Source organism: Caretta caretta, chromosome 13 (assembly GCF_965140235.1).
Source record: "Caretta caretta isolate rCarCar2 chromosome 13, rCarCar1.hap1, whole genome shotgun sequence".
In the NCBI taxonomy this organism is placed as follows: domain Eukaryota; kingdom Metazoa; phylum Chordata; order Testudines; family Cheloniidae; genus Caretta; species Caretta caretta.
This window is the reverse complement of record NC_134218.1, coordinates 5,028,969-5,043,574: the sequence shown is the minus strand read 5'-3', so window position 1 is coordinate 5,043,574 and position 14,606 is coordinate 5,028,969.

The following is a 14,606-nucleotide window of genomic DNA, read 5'->3' as shown; positions in this document are numbered from 1 at the left end:
GAACTAGGTTCAAATGCATGGTCTCTGCACCACCGCTGAGAACAGAATGCAGCCAGAGAGGGCCCTCTTGCCTGTCTCCAGAGAAACAACCTCTCTTCCTTCTCCCTTCAAGAGAGTGATGTTATAGACTCTCTGGTTCAGATAGGAAAGCCCGGAGAGACGATGATTAGATTTATAGCATCCCTCCCCAGGACCTCGTCCTATCCCAGCCCTCAATCCTCCACCGCTTGCTCCTCAAAATGTTTCATTCTGCTGGCGAAAGGAAGAGCTGCATAGACCCCTGACTATCCATGGACTGTAGCCTAAGATCCATCAACCTATGGATTCTGGCTGGCCTACGTCAGCAACAGCTCCATAATTACCTCGCTGTCCTGCTGTAACACAGCCATGGCCACCAAAGGACATCCCAGCATCATTCTGCTGCACACTCATGGTGTCTCAGTAGCTGCAGAGATGGGCCCAGGATCTTCCTGCTCCGGAAGAGCAAACATCTGCCTCCAGAGCTAAAGGGGAACCTCTGATAGAAGTAGAGGGCATATGGCACACAGTTGAGCAGTTCTGATTCCACACAGTAGAGGGCAGTAGTCTCACATTCACCATGGTCAGTTAATTACAATGCCTTGCGCTCCCTCGGAAGTCAGAGTGGATCTGGCTCTCTCTGTGAAACCTGCAGCGGGCTCTCGCAGGGAAGCACCAGCTCAAGCCAGTCCCCTCAGGTTCAAGGCTGCTTGCCTCCCCAGCTCTCACGAGGGGCGAGCCGCCCCCATTCTCCTCCACGCCCTATTGTCTTCCATCACCCGTCCCCCACCCCCCGCTCCTCCTGCTCACTCCCCAAGTGAGGCTCCTCCAGGCCCCCGCTACAGCCACTCCGGGGGCTGGCTAGAAAACAGGAAGCTCTCCCCAGCGTGATGCAGCGGAAATGAGACAAATGAAATGCAGTGGCAGCAAGGAAGCAGGCGGAAGCTGACAGGATATTTGGAACGGCCTGTGAATTCTTGAGCTTATCTCTGTGCAGCAGAGGCCCAGAATTCCTTCAAAAACAGAGCGCAGCTGGAGGGAGGCCCGCGGCAGAGCTGGGATGTAGCAACTCGTGGCGTGTCAGGCCAGGCTTTTCCCTCCAACGAGTCCAGGCCCCGTCGTGGAAGAGGGCTCTTGTTCCGAGGTGGAATCTGGGCTCATGTTTTTGGCAGGAGTCGGTGCTACTGCCAAGGCATCACCTGGGGCTGGGATTTCTAGGGGGGGTCCTGGAGCAGCAGGTAGGAGGGAGCATTCGAAGGGAGCATGTCCTCAAGCACAGGGCATGATCCAATGCCCAGTGAAGTCAGTAGAGGTCTTTCCACTGGCTTCAATGGGCACTAAGTCAGGTCCATAGTGAGTTAGGGCACAAGCCTAGTAAATCCACAAGGGGAAGTGAGTTAGATGGCCCTATGCAAATCCCCATTTGCCAACATCCCTAAATCACCATGCAACCAGGCCTGGTCTGCTCAGAAGGCCCAGACTGGGATGGAGACGCATGTGCAGAGCTGTGTGACCGTCTTGTGCAGTGCCTGCCGGTGCTCTTCCTGGATCTTGCTAGGACATTCAGTCCGTCTCTTTCGGGAGCGCTCCATTTGCTCACACATACCTAACCACCCAGAGCCCTCCAGCCTCTGACTCTATGGGAGTCAGCAGAGAGGAGCTTTCAGGCTAGCAGGGAACTGAACCAGCCCTCAGTTTAATGAAAGAGGGAAGCGGGGCCTAGTGGTTCCTTTTAGACAGTGATGAGACTTGGCACAGAGGAACCTCATGGACCAAGCATGGAAGCTTCTGCAATTGCAAAATGAACCCCAGCGAGCACAAAGGAAATGCCAGCATTTTTATGGCAGAAACATGGCGTGTTCTGTCTGTAGGCTGGGGTCTCCCTGCAGGGCCGATCATGATGGTCCTTCCGGTTATTCTCCTGTATGCTGCATTGCAAGGATAGAGGAGCATGGAAGATTGTTAGTGCACTTTGTTTCCTCCAAGGGGGCTGGGTTGCAACCTCTGGCTGTAGAAGACAAGGCAAAACTTGTATATATTGGAAAGGGAGATGTGTCTCCTTGCTACTGCAAAGGACCAGATCTCCAGCATGGAAGATCGGAAAAGAAGCATCTAGGAAAGAGCTCTCTTGGGATGAGGCCACTTGCTTCTGCTGTCTTATTGCTGAGGAAAGTCCTCAATAACTTTTTCTGTCCCTCTCCCAGAGGGTGAGACAGAGACTGCCTTGTACAAGGCAATGGGAAAGGCAGAGACCCCTATCATATACCATACCCATAATCTCAATCTCAACATGTCATCAGATGAGCTACTCTTTTTGAAGGACTTCAGTTTGATTTATATCTGACATGAAATCAGCTTGAGAGACCTCCGTCTCCTTCATTCTTTGACCAGCCCTACCTTTATCTGAACGTTTTTACTCTACTTTCTCCCGTATAGGTCATCTTTGGTTCACATTCTCAAAGTTCAGCTTCCACTAGATCCCCCGTGGGATCAAACAACAAACAACAACAACAAAGCCAAACAAACAGGAGGAAACCAGAGCCAGAGCTTCCGTCCCAGGTTCTCTTTTCCTTGATGCCACCTGTACATAGGGACAAAACAAATCAAAATCTGTCCCGGACATGCAGACATATAAATATACACAGCACAGAGGCAGACACAGCCCCTCCAGATGCAGAGATTCCCTAAGGAATGTCCCACCGTCCAGGTCCCAAAGCATCACCCCTCTTCCCCCACAGTCTAACTAACCGTAGGTAGCGTGAATAAGCCTCTTTCTCCCTTTATGTTATTGACCCGAGATTTAATTAGAACCCAGCTTCCTCTCTATATGAAAAATCACTTCCTCGAGCAGGTGGCTCTGCGACTGCAGGGATTCTGGGGGGTGGTAAGTTGGGGGAAGAGTTTGTTGTTTATTTTTGTATTTACAAAGCACAGCTTTTTCCTGATCCCGGGCATGGGAAGAGTGACAGGATGTGAACTCCATCCATCTCCTCCGAAATCAGACAATACCCGCGGCACAATAACGATTTACAGTGGAGAATAAAAAATGGCCCCTCCTGAAGTGCCGGTGCAAACACCTGGTGCCCTCACACACATGTCGTTAGTGTTGCAGGCAGAGCCGGACGCGTGCATGTGTTCCCCCACCCCCCGTCATTCCCAGCTGTGTTGTATCCTCTCTCTCACTCACTCTCACACACACACAGACACACACACACAAAGCAAGGTAGCAGATTTCCTCTGTACAAAACAAACTCCAAGGCAGAGAGAGACAGAGGCATTGTGGGAAGGGAGGGAGGGATTTAAACAGTCTTATTTTATTCTTCTCCATTATCTCCAGTGCCTTCAGGGGTGTCTAAATGTAACCCTTCTGCCTGTCAGAGTTGGCAGCAACAAGGGCCGGGTTCAGTATCTAGGGGTTCCATTCCAATAACACAATGCAAAACCGGCTCGAGCCCCCACCCAGTGACCTGGGACAAATATATACCACCCCCGCTGGGTGCCTCCAAGAGGCAATACTTCCCCTCTCCAAGCACATAGTCTGAGTGTAACAAAAAGCCTTTTAATAACAGAGAGAAACAATGTGGCATTATGTTGGGGTGTCCACGCCAAGCAAATTGGGGCATGTCCTTTCCCTTTGGTTCTTGAGTCCAGCAACCCAAAATCACCCAAAGTCCCAAAAGTCCAACGACCCAAAAGTCTCTGTCCTTGGTCAGGGCAGCCCCAGAGTTCAAAAGTTTATCTGCAGAGTTTTTACCTCTCAACCTGGGTGGAGATGGGGGGGGGGGTGTTAAGGGGCACCTTACATGGTCCAACACTGATGGCCCCACCTCTCCATGGGGCTCCGCTCCACCAGCCACTCTGCTCTGCCAGCCACTCCGCTCGCCGTCCCACAAACTGAACTGCTCCGCCAGCCACTCCGCTCGCTGTCCTGCAAACTGCTCCGCCAGCCACTCCGCTCACCATGCTGCAAATGGCTCTATCATATAGCTCCAGGCTCCCCCACTACTTAACGCAACACTCAGTGATTTCAGCTAGTAGTAGGGGAGCCACAATGGTGGTGCACTATTAGCCCAAAGTGAATTCAGCTCAGCAGCCTGTAACTAGACTCCTAATAGAATCAAAAATAGCTCTGATATTCCACAGTGGAGATAGGAGGAAGTACAATTAGCATGTAAGGCCCTCACCAGGGGGCCCATACCACCAGATATTAATACCTGTTCCCAGCCTCTCTCCATTCACAGAGTTTTGGAACCCATGTCCCTTGCCTAGCGAGTGCTACTTAGTTGATGGTGAGTCCCTCCATCATAACAAAAGGCCAAGTACAGTTCCACTGTCCTTGATTCCCATAATCAGGGTAATAACAATTTATTCTTCCTGCCCAATAACAGAGACACTGGGGATCCCACAGCAGCCAAAGTGACCATTTGGACAGCTATGGCCTCATTCTAGGCGGGGTGGGTGTGCCAATGCAAATGAGATCAGCCCCTGAAGTTCTTTTCCACAACTTGCCACACCTCACCACCAGATGTCAGGGTGGAGCTCATCCTGACTCTGCTTACATCTATGACACAGGGGGTCTCTCCAGCCCCCAGAGTAGCCCAGGTGCAAAGGTGGCTTAAAGTCACCAGAGCTCCCCTCCCACTAGGCTGGGAGTCCAGTGCTGCATTTCTTAGAGGCACGGTGCAGAATCTCAGCCCTGTCTTTTTAATTTGCTAGGGAAACCTGAGGGTGGGTTAATACCTTAGGATGAGCAAATGGGTTTGGATAAAATAAAAAATGACCTAAATCTCTGCCAAATGTGAAGTTCTGAGGTTCAAAGTGCTCCCTCTCTCTCTCTGTTTCTCTCTCTCTCACTCACACACACACACACACACACACACTTTTGTGCCCTTACACAGTCCCCCGGACACACAAAATCCATGCCATCTATGACAACCTGGGTGGACAGCTGAGATGCAGGAAAGAACATTCCCAGAGAAGCCAGCTCCTGCCCCATGAGATAAAGGGAATCTCTATCAGCTGTAGTAGACTGGAATTCTCGCGAAAAAACCCAACCTTTGAAGATTTCCAGTCCAAATGAACACGGATCCATTGAAGGAAGGCGCAAAGCTTTAACAGGAAGGGTAATTACTTATTGGCTCATTTTACCAAGGATTATGGTGGAATCTCCAGCTACTGGAGTCTCTACATCAAGACTTGTCTTGATTAGATGCCGTAAGACATCTTTCCAAAAGCTATGCTCTAACTCCACCACAAGGGATTGGGCTCAGTGCAGAAGTCACCAGGTTAAGTTATGGCCTGTGTTATAAAAGGAGGTCAGACTAGATGATCGTAAATGGACCTTCTGGCCTTCAAATCTCTGAAACTAACAAAATGGTGCTTCTGAGGAGCAGCTGTTCTGGGAGCTGTTCTTGTTTTGTTCATACTGGGAATGTGGTAAAAGGAGCAGCTGTACTATGAATCGAAAGATAAAGTGAATTCATGCTTTTACATTCTTTTAATTAAATAAAGATACGAATTGTAAAGCACTTTTTTTTAAAATAAGCCCTCCCTAACTCACCCAAGTACTGTCTTTTGTTCTCACCGTTGTATTTGCTCAACCTACTCCGTGATCGAGGTTCTGAGTCAAAGCTATAAAACATTATAATGACCAGGCTTGACTTGTAACCCTGCCCTCCACTGTATGGAATCAGAATGGTTCTGCATTGTGCCATAGGCTTTATAGTGTTAGCAGATACGGAGATTCTCTGTTAGCCCAAGTGGCAAAGTCTTGTGCTTTCAGAGCACTAATGTTTGAGTTCTAACCTTGTTGCTGGTAAAAGCTCTTGTTTGTATGTCACATGGTGATAACAGTTAAGTCCTAAGTGACTAGGAATTTGTTACAATATTTAAAATTTCTAGAGGGTCTTTCATCCAGAAAGAACTTCACAAGCTATAACTGCTGTGTGTAAAAACCAAACCATGCAAAATTCAGCTAGTTTCAGGTTTCATTGCAACCTGAAATCCCAGTGCAGATGAATCAGGAGGTTTTGCTAAGGCACCACTCAAGTAACCCCAGGCCCAATGTGGACAAGCCTGTGATGATTTATGGCTTCACTTCAGCATTAAGCAAAGCTCACACACTGGATTGATATTCTCTTTGAGTTTCCAGGTTTTTTCAACCCCCAAAGCACAACTGAAGGAGTGCAGACCCCACATGCATCCTAACCAAGGAGAATGTTTGCACAGTGCTCTGCATACAACAGCTGCCTGCTTTCACACAGCTCTGCAAACTCTACACAGAGATCACAGCAGAAATGCAGCCACCTCTGGGGTAGAGGGCAGCAGCCACCCCGTGCACAGTACTCTGCTCAACAGTGGTAAGAAGGGAGAGAAAATTTTTGCCAATCCCCCTGCTGTTGTGGAAAGTGAGATGGGAGTCTTTAATGCCCACCCACAGCAGACAGCACCTCCGGAGATATAGATTTCATCTGCGAAGAGAATTGCAACACAGGGATTGGAAACAGGTTTCAGAGGGGTAGCCGTGTTAGTCTGTATCAGCAAAAACAATGAGGAGTCCTTGTGGCACCTTAGAGACTAACACATTTATTTGGGCATAAGCTTCCATGGGCTAAAACCCACTTCATCAGATGCATGGAGTGGAAATACAGAGGCAGGTATAAATACATAGCACTTACCAAGTGAAGGGTCAGTGCTCACAAGCCAATTCAATTAAGGTGGAAGTTCTTCTCAACAGTTGACAAGAAGGGGTGAATACCAAGGGAAGGAAAAAAATCACTTTTGTAGTGCTAATCAGGCCAATGTAATCAAGGTGGCCCATTCCCAACAGTTGACAAGAACGTGTATCAGCAGGGGAAATTAGCTTTTGTAGTGACCCATCCACTCCCAGTCTTTATTCAGGCCTAGAAAGTTTGTCTTTATCCTGTTGGTGTTCCCTGTATTTCAAGAGAACCCCTATTGGGCTCAATCCTCCTCCTGCTCAAGTCAGAGACTAAACTGCCATTGACTTCCATGAGAGCAGGTGCAAGCCAGCTGCGATACACTGTACATCTCAGGGCGACACGCAAAACTCCCATTGACCTCGCTGGGGTTGCTGGGTGTGATGGAGAGCAGAATTAGGCTGGTCATATCCAGAGGACCTTTACCCGCTCCCATTATTAATTATTATTATTTGTATTACTATAATGCATAGGAAATGTAGTCATGGACTAGACCCTATTTTGCCAAGTACTGTGCAAACAAAGAACAAAAAGGTGGTCCCCCTCTGTCTTGATCCTTACACTGTATATACTCCTGGGATGAACACGGTCATTCCCTGACATTGCTGTTCCTGCTCCGTCACACACACACTTCTGTGTACAGTTGGTTGCAGTTACAAGCATTTGACGTAAGTAACTTCCATTTGCATTAACAGGAGGAGAGAGAAAAAGAAAGAGGAAAACCCAGCTCAAGGCAATTTTTAATAAGTTCAGCTTTATGAGTTGGGGAATGAGTGGAACACACAAGTGGTAACACAGGATTAATCTCTGCTTTAGCCCTGGGAATTATGTTTTCATTAATCCTAATTTTTCCAGATGTTTCACTCCTTATACCAAGGGCTTCAAAGCGTCTGTGGCTGTGAGTTCCAATGAAGCCATAAGAACATTTTAAGAGAAAGATTCAAAGCTTGAATTGCTTCCTTTCCCCCCCCCCCCCCGGCTGTTTGTGAGTGTGTGTGTGTGTGCGGTCCTGCTGCCTCAACATGTTGTGTTACACAATGTGCTAACAAGATGGAGTGGGGCATTTGGACTGGGTAATGAGAATGTGACGTCTTTATTTCTTTTCCCCCCAGGTTTTACAGGGTTTTGTTGGAGGTTTGGCCACCTGCCCATAATTTGTCAGTATTTTATGACTGTAATAACTCGAGAGACAAGGTTATTTGGGTCTGAAATATCTAGTTGTTTTTAAATATATTTATTCACCATGCTGCCATTGACCACATTACCCATGAAGCATTAAAAAAAAGACAGCAACAGATACTGTTTATGTAGGACCTACAGTGCCAAGGGATTTCACAGGTTTTCGGAGAAGGCTGTGTCTATTCTCCTGGATCTGCCATGAGAGCTGTGCTCACTTTATAACGGCAAACTGGAAAGATTTTAGAAAACAGCTGCAAGACTGGGTTGAAGTCTGGAAAACCTGCCTTACAATGAGAGACTAAGGAAGCTCAAAGAGAAAAGGAGTACTTGTGGCACCTTAGAGACTAACCAATTTATTTGAGCATGAGCTTTCGTGAGCTACAGCTCACTTCATTGGATGCATACCGTGGAAACTGCAGCAGACTTTAGTCTATTTAGCTTAAATTAAGATGTGGCTGAGCCATACTCTCAGCATGGACCTGCGGGAGAAGATTTCGAACAGCAGAGTCATTAATCGGAGGGCAAGGCAGCGTAAGAGCCAGTGGCTGGAAACTGAAGCTAGACAAATTACGACTAGAAATAAGGTGCAAACTTTGAATGGTGAGGGTCTGTCACCGCTGCAACAACTTACCTAGAGACATGGTGGATTCTCCATCACTTGAAGTCTTCAAATCAAGACTGGGGATGAGATCCTCACTCCCACGCCAGCCTCTTTACAGCACATAAAAGGGATGGAGCAGCATAAAAGACCCTAAAGACTCGGGTGGGAGCAGGCATTGGGGGAGAAAGCTACCAGGCTGCCTTCCCAGAACACCCTTGTACACCCACGCAAAGGGGGCATACTGGGGGGGGGGGGGTCTCAAGGGCAGTGTTCTCATGTAGTCAGGTATTTTGAGGGTCTCTATATACTTGTGCTTAAGCACTTGAAATAAAATGTACTTAATAAAAGTACTAATATCCCTCCTCACTGTCTCAGATCCTGGATGCCCCCCCCCCCCCAGAACCCACTGTCCTAGCTGGAGCTTCAAGCACCAGGTTCCAGTTCTTAGGGCTTTTCTCTAGTGGACCCACTGTTGCACCGGCCAGGTGGGTGGCAGCCCTGTGCCCTTCACATCTGATTGGTCACAGGGGTAGCGTGGAGACTTGCTCCCCAGCCCAGCGGAGCGGAGGGGTGACTCGGGGGTGGGGGGGAGAGAGACCAGGCAGACACCTACCTCTGAGTGTCCTGCAGTGATGGAGCAAGCCCAGTTGCTGCGTCCGCTGCAGGGTGGGGTAGGAAACGCCTGCCGGCCGCTGGGCATGGATGGGCCAGTGCTATGGGGCTGTGGGGGCCCAAGCAATTGCTTAGCATGCCTCTTGCCTTCCCACCATGGCTGGTGTTGAGTTGGTTCCCCAGCCCTTCCATCATAAAGTGACTGCCCACGCAGTTAAAGGGAGATGGGGGAAAATTCACGTCCCTTTTGCCCCAGCTCTCGCTAGATGCCTCCTTCATCTGGCTGGGACACCCCCAGCCTCAGAGGCCTGGGTGCCAAAGAAACACGGCTGCTAACAATACTACAGTCAACAGAGGGGACAAAGCCACCCCACCACTCTCACCCCTTCACACACGACAATAGGGGGGGGAGGGAATGGACACACACTGCACCTTTCCAAGCCCAGGTCTGCAGGGGGGGGACCCCCACTCCTTGAACTGGAATGGTGTGACTGGAACATTGCTGGTGACTGCTTATGCTGGAACTTCAGACTTTTTTGGGACTTTAACCCTTTTATAGGTGCAATAAAGATTTTTTTTTTTTTACTCTTAAAACAGGTGTCTTGGGTTTGATCAGTGGCTCCCCATCCCCTTCCCACCATCATGTGGGGACTTGGCCCCAAGGACTAGGGATCACTTGGATTTTTTTTTTTGAATGGCTCACGCAGGGGGCTCCTACTGATTGGGTCACACCTCTTGTCTGACACCTGCTTTATGCAGACTGGTTGAGGGCAACTGGCGGCTATTCTGATTGAACTCAGCAGACTGATCCCTTCCTGGTGTTACTGGTGATAGTTTTAACCCTTTGCAGTCAAGCTGCACTCGTCACGCAGCAGGGCACACTCGGTTCTGTACAGCTCTGATTTCTAGGCATCTGTGTTGGAACTGATTCACATTGACATTTCGGTATGGAGAGAGACACTGGCGAGACATTGTGTCTACTGGACTGACCACAGGGCAAGGAACCAGGAGCTCCTGAACTCACATCCTCACATGATTGGCAAGCCACCAGTTCACCTTTATGTGTCCCAATTTCCGCACTGGTAAAACTGGGATAATAAAAACCCTCCCTCCCTCCCAGGTGAATTGTTTGGAGTACTTCATAAGGCTGATTTATTATTATTAATTATCACTATTAGACCTCAGTAGGAACCCTAACTAGGGAGCAGATATCTGCCTGCTGCAGGGTTCTTACACCTTCCTCTGGAACATCTGGTACTTGCTGCTGTCACAAACAGGATACTGGGCTAGGAGGACCTTGGGGCTGCTCCAGGCTGGCAGTTCCTATGCTCCTACTGTACTGAGTACATCAGAATAACATGTACTGATTGAATAATAGTTCCATGTCAAGGAGTCTTTGGGTTCAAGGGCATGAGGCACTTTTGTATTGTAGATATTATGATGGGTTTACAGTGGCTACAGGGGGTGTTGCAGGTGCTGAAAGGGCCCCTCTCCATACCACACTAGCTGACTCACAAATGTTTTCCATGAGTGGGCCTGATTCACCATTGCCTCGCGCCTTGGGTAGTCACTTAGGAAAAGTGGACGTGTCCTGAGCTGGAACCATTTGACACCTACTTTGTACTAGCTTAAGGAACTGCACAAGGCCGTGGAGAATCTGGTGTAGCTGCCAGCAGTCCTCGTCTGGCTGGGGACATCCCAGGTTTTGCAAACCTGTCCTGAGTCAGGTCAGGTTTTCTAAACCTCGAGAAGTCATCAATTCCAATCCCCTGCACTGAGGCAGGACCAGCTAAGCCTGGACCATGCTTGACAGGTGTCTGTCCAACCTGTTCTTAAAAACCTCCAATGATGGAGATTCCACAACCTCCCTAGGTAATTTGTCCCCACGCTTAACTACCCGTATAGCTAGAAAAATTTTCCTTATTTCTAACTTAAATCTGCCTTGCTGCAGATTAAGATCAGGACTTCTTATCCTCCCTTCAGTGGACAGGGAGAACAACTGATCACCATCCTCTTTATTACAGCCCTTACCACATTTGAAGACTGTTATCAGGTCATTCCCCTGCCTCAGTCATCTTTTCTCAGGACTAACCGTGACCAGGTTTTTAGCCTTTCCTCACAGGTCCAGCTTTCTAAACCTTCTGTCATTTTTGTTGCTCTCCTCTGGACTCTCTCCAGTTTGTCCACATCTTTCCTAAGGCATGGCACCCAGAACTGGACGCAGGACTCCAGCTGAGGTCTCACCAGTGCAAAGTAGAGTAGGACAATGACCTCCTTTGTTTTACATATGACTCTACATAATAACGGCAATACTGGGTCAGACCAAAGGTCCATCTAGCGCAGTATCCTGTCCTCTGACAGTGGCCAATGCCAGGGGCTTCAGAGGGAAAGAACAGAACAGGTAATTATCAAGCGATCCATCCCCTGTCGCTCACTCCCAGCTTCTGGCAAACAGAGGCTAGGGACACCATCCCTGCCCCTCCCTCCAGACCTACCCTCCATAAATGTATCTGGACTCTCCTGTTACCACACCTCAGAACGATATTAGTCTCTTTTCTGCAACCACCTCACATTGCTGACTCATATTTGACCCCTTGAATTTGCCCCTGGCCTAGTATCACACATACCAAATAGAACAATTCTTAGATTATGCTTGGTCGGCCCAAAGACCAGTGAAAGGGTTAAAGTGCGGTACATGGCTAGCCTGGCTAGCCCTGGGTTTCCTGTGTCTTACCGCCATCCCTCCTCCTCTGTTCCTTCTGACTGGTTGTTACCCCCTCTTCTGCACCTTGTTTCATTTAGACAATAAACTCTCGGCAAGGGCTGTCTCTCATTGTGAGTGTGCAGAACCTGGTGTAATGAGGCCTTAGTCATGGCTGGGACCTCAGGATGCTAATCATTATGGTGTAAACAGGGTCTGAATGGATTCTCCCCTGACAGCTAGCTGGGAAGGGAGGAGACTTCAGGAGCAAACTGTATTTACATGAACATGCCTACTCTGCTTAAACATCCAGCAGTTAGAGCAGAGTGTTGCTCAAAGTGATCAACTTTGGCTGGTGTTGGGTTACAAATCACTTTAGTGCTGAATGCAGGGGTAGTGAAATGCTGTTATCAATATTGTTGTCATTATATGAATAAAGGGGAGCAGAACTGTGCTTAGCCTGTCCCAAATGAGGAGGTTGGTTTGAGCATTGGCCTGCTAAACCCAGGGTTGTGAGTTCAATCCTTGAGGGGGCCATTTAGGGATCTGGGGCAAAAAAATTTGGGGATTGGTCCTGCTTTGAGCAGGGGGCTGGACTAAATGATCTCCTGAGGTCCCTTCCAACTCTGATATTCTATGAGGTCACGCTTAGCTGAAAGGACCTCGTTAAGCCAGGGGCTCGAATGCCAGTGCCCTGTGAAAATAAGAAGGGTGGGGCCAGATACCCCAGCCAGGAGGTGGGGACTCACCCCAAAAGTCGCCTGTCTGGTTTAACCTGTTCCTCCCCACTGTTCAAAGAAAGAGCTAAATAGGCTTCATTAGGAGCCTCTTTGTTATTTTAAATGCGCAGTCAGAGCTGAAATCACTAGTGGTGAGTCTGTGTTTCTGCCCAGCCTGCTAAGAGCTAAAAGTCACTAGGAGACTGACCTGAGCAATCACAGTAGAGAGGCAGGTAGCAACAGAAGGTGACTGATGAGGGGCCGGCAAGCAGGAGGCCGGCAGGAGAGGGTGGCAAGCAAGCAGGCGGCCAGAGTGGCTGCCAAGAGCAACGAGCAAGTGGCCAGTGAAATCAGCGAGCAGGTGGCTTAAAGGAGCGGCCAGCCAGAGCAAGTGCTCAGATGGTGGAGCAAGCAAGGTGCCTTCTTCCCCGGGTTGGGGGGCGAACTCACACAGCTGCACCTCTGAACCCTGAGTCCTCACTAACCAAGGACAACCTCTGTGAGTGGGGTATGGTCAGAGAGCAGAGGGGGGCACAGGAAAGGAACTGTTGGTTGTAGAACTCAAGAACATGAGGCAGAAGGCTCTGTCCCACGCACTCTGGGGTGGGCGTCCTGCTCACAGTTTTATGTTTATGAATCCTACTTGTGGCATTTTCCCTAATTAATGTCAGGTGACTTCTCTCCTTTCATTAAAAGTTTCTTTTCTACACTCAGACTCTGTGCTTGTGAGCGAGGAATATTGCCTCTCAGAGGCGCCCAGGAGTTGTATGGAATTTTCCCAGGTTACTGGGTGGGAGCTCAAGTCGGTTTTGTGTTGCATTGTTGAAAAGGAACCCCTAGATATTGAACCCAGCCCTGGCTGCTGCTGGCTCCACCTGGCAGAAGGGTTACATAATGCAATTATCCTGGGTCCAATTGTACATGTTTCAAGTGTTCAGTCCCCTCACATTGTAATTTTTATTTATTTCTTTATTATCTCTTGGAAATCTTAAAACCCTTGTGTGTGCTTTTATTATTGCAAAATGAGACAAGCCACAATTTATGAGTATTACTTTTTTAAAAGTCTGCTCTCCTAGAGCATTAAAGTGTATCCCTGATTAAATTTTAACTGTAGCAACAAAACCTAAAACGTAAGAGTGCCTCAGTGCTCAGCCCAGCACATGAGCCTGGCACAGGTTGGGCTGGTTTCCATTCCGAGTGAATGTGGAGGCAGATGGCGGACGTTGCCCAGAATGGCAACTAACTCATAGGCTGTGTGTCGTCTGCTGGTTTATTGCCTAATCTCCTCTGCACAGAATCTGCTTGGCACAGCCCAGTGCAGAATGTCCGAAGTGTTTTGCCCCAGTCTCTGCTGCCGATTGTGCGTGTCGCTTGGCCTCTTTCAGTGAGCCCTACTGGTGCTCTTTGACCTATGATGACCACATGGACACCGCCTCTCAGGCTGTAGATGCCAGCCCTGGGTGGTAACCAGCTCTACAGTCTCTTTCCCCTCTTCCAGGACATGCAGGTGATGCAGCTGGAGGGACAGGGCCTCCTTCTGGCTTTAACAAAGCTGGATGGGCTCAATGCCAATCTTACTGGCCAGCTTCTCCACCCAGTGGGCCTTAGTCATGCAGGGGTTTGTGCACGACTACCACCATAGCTAGGTTCACCTCGGCCTTGGCAGAACTAGGCCCTTCCAGCTCCTCCTCCTAGCTTTGTGTGAAATCCCCTTCTATGTAGCCTGCAAATGGATGGTCAAAGCCCATCTGAAGGTCACTTACGTTGGAGAAACCATACCTTTCCCTGTCTTTACTTGCTATTTTGGAGTTGTTGTCTCTGCTGCTCTGTGCCTGCCGGGGATGTGGCAGGAGCACCCCCCAAGAGACCCCCTCTTACCAGTCCGATCTCTTGTCCCTGGTAGGAACCATGTTTCTCTGGATCTTCTGGCTGATCTTTGTGGCAGCCCTTGCCCAGCCAGGGGATGCCTAGCACCAGGCTGGGCTGTACAACTTCATCACCCTCAGCGCCGGTGCTCTGATCACAGTCTCGGCTTCCCGCCTTCTGGAGAAGCAGGA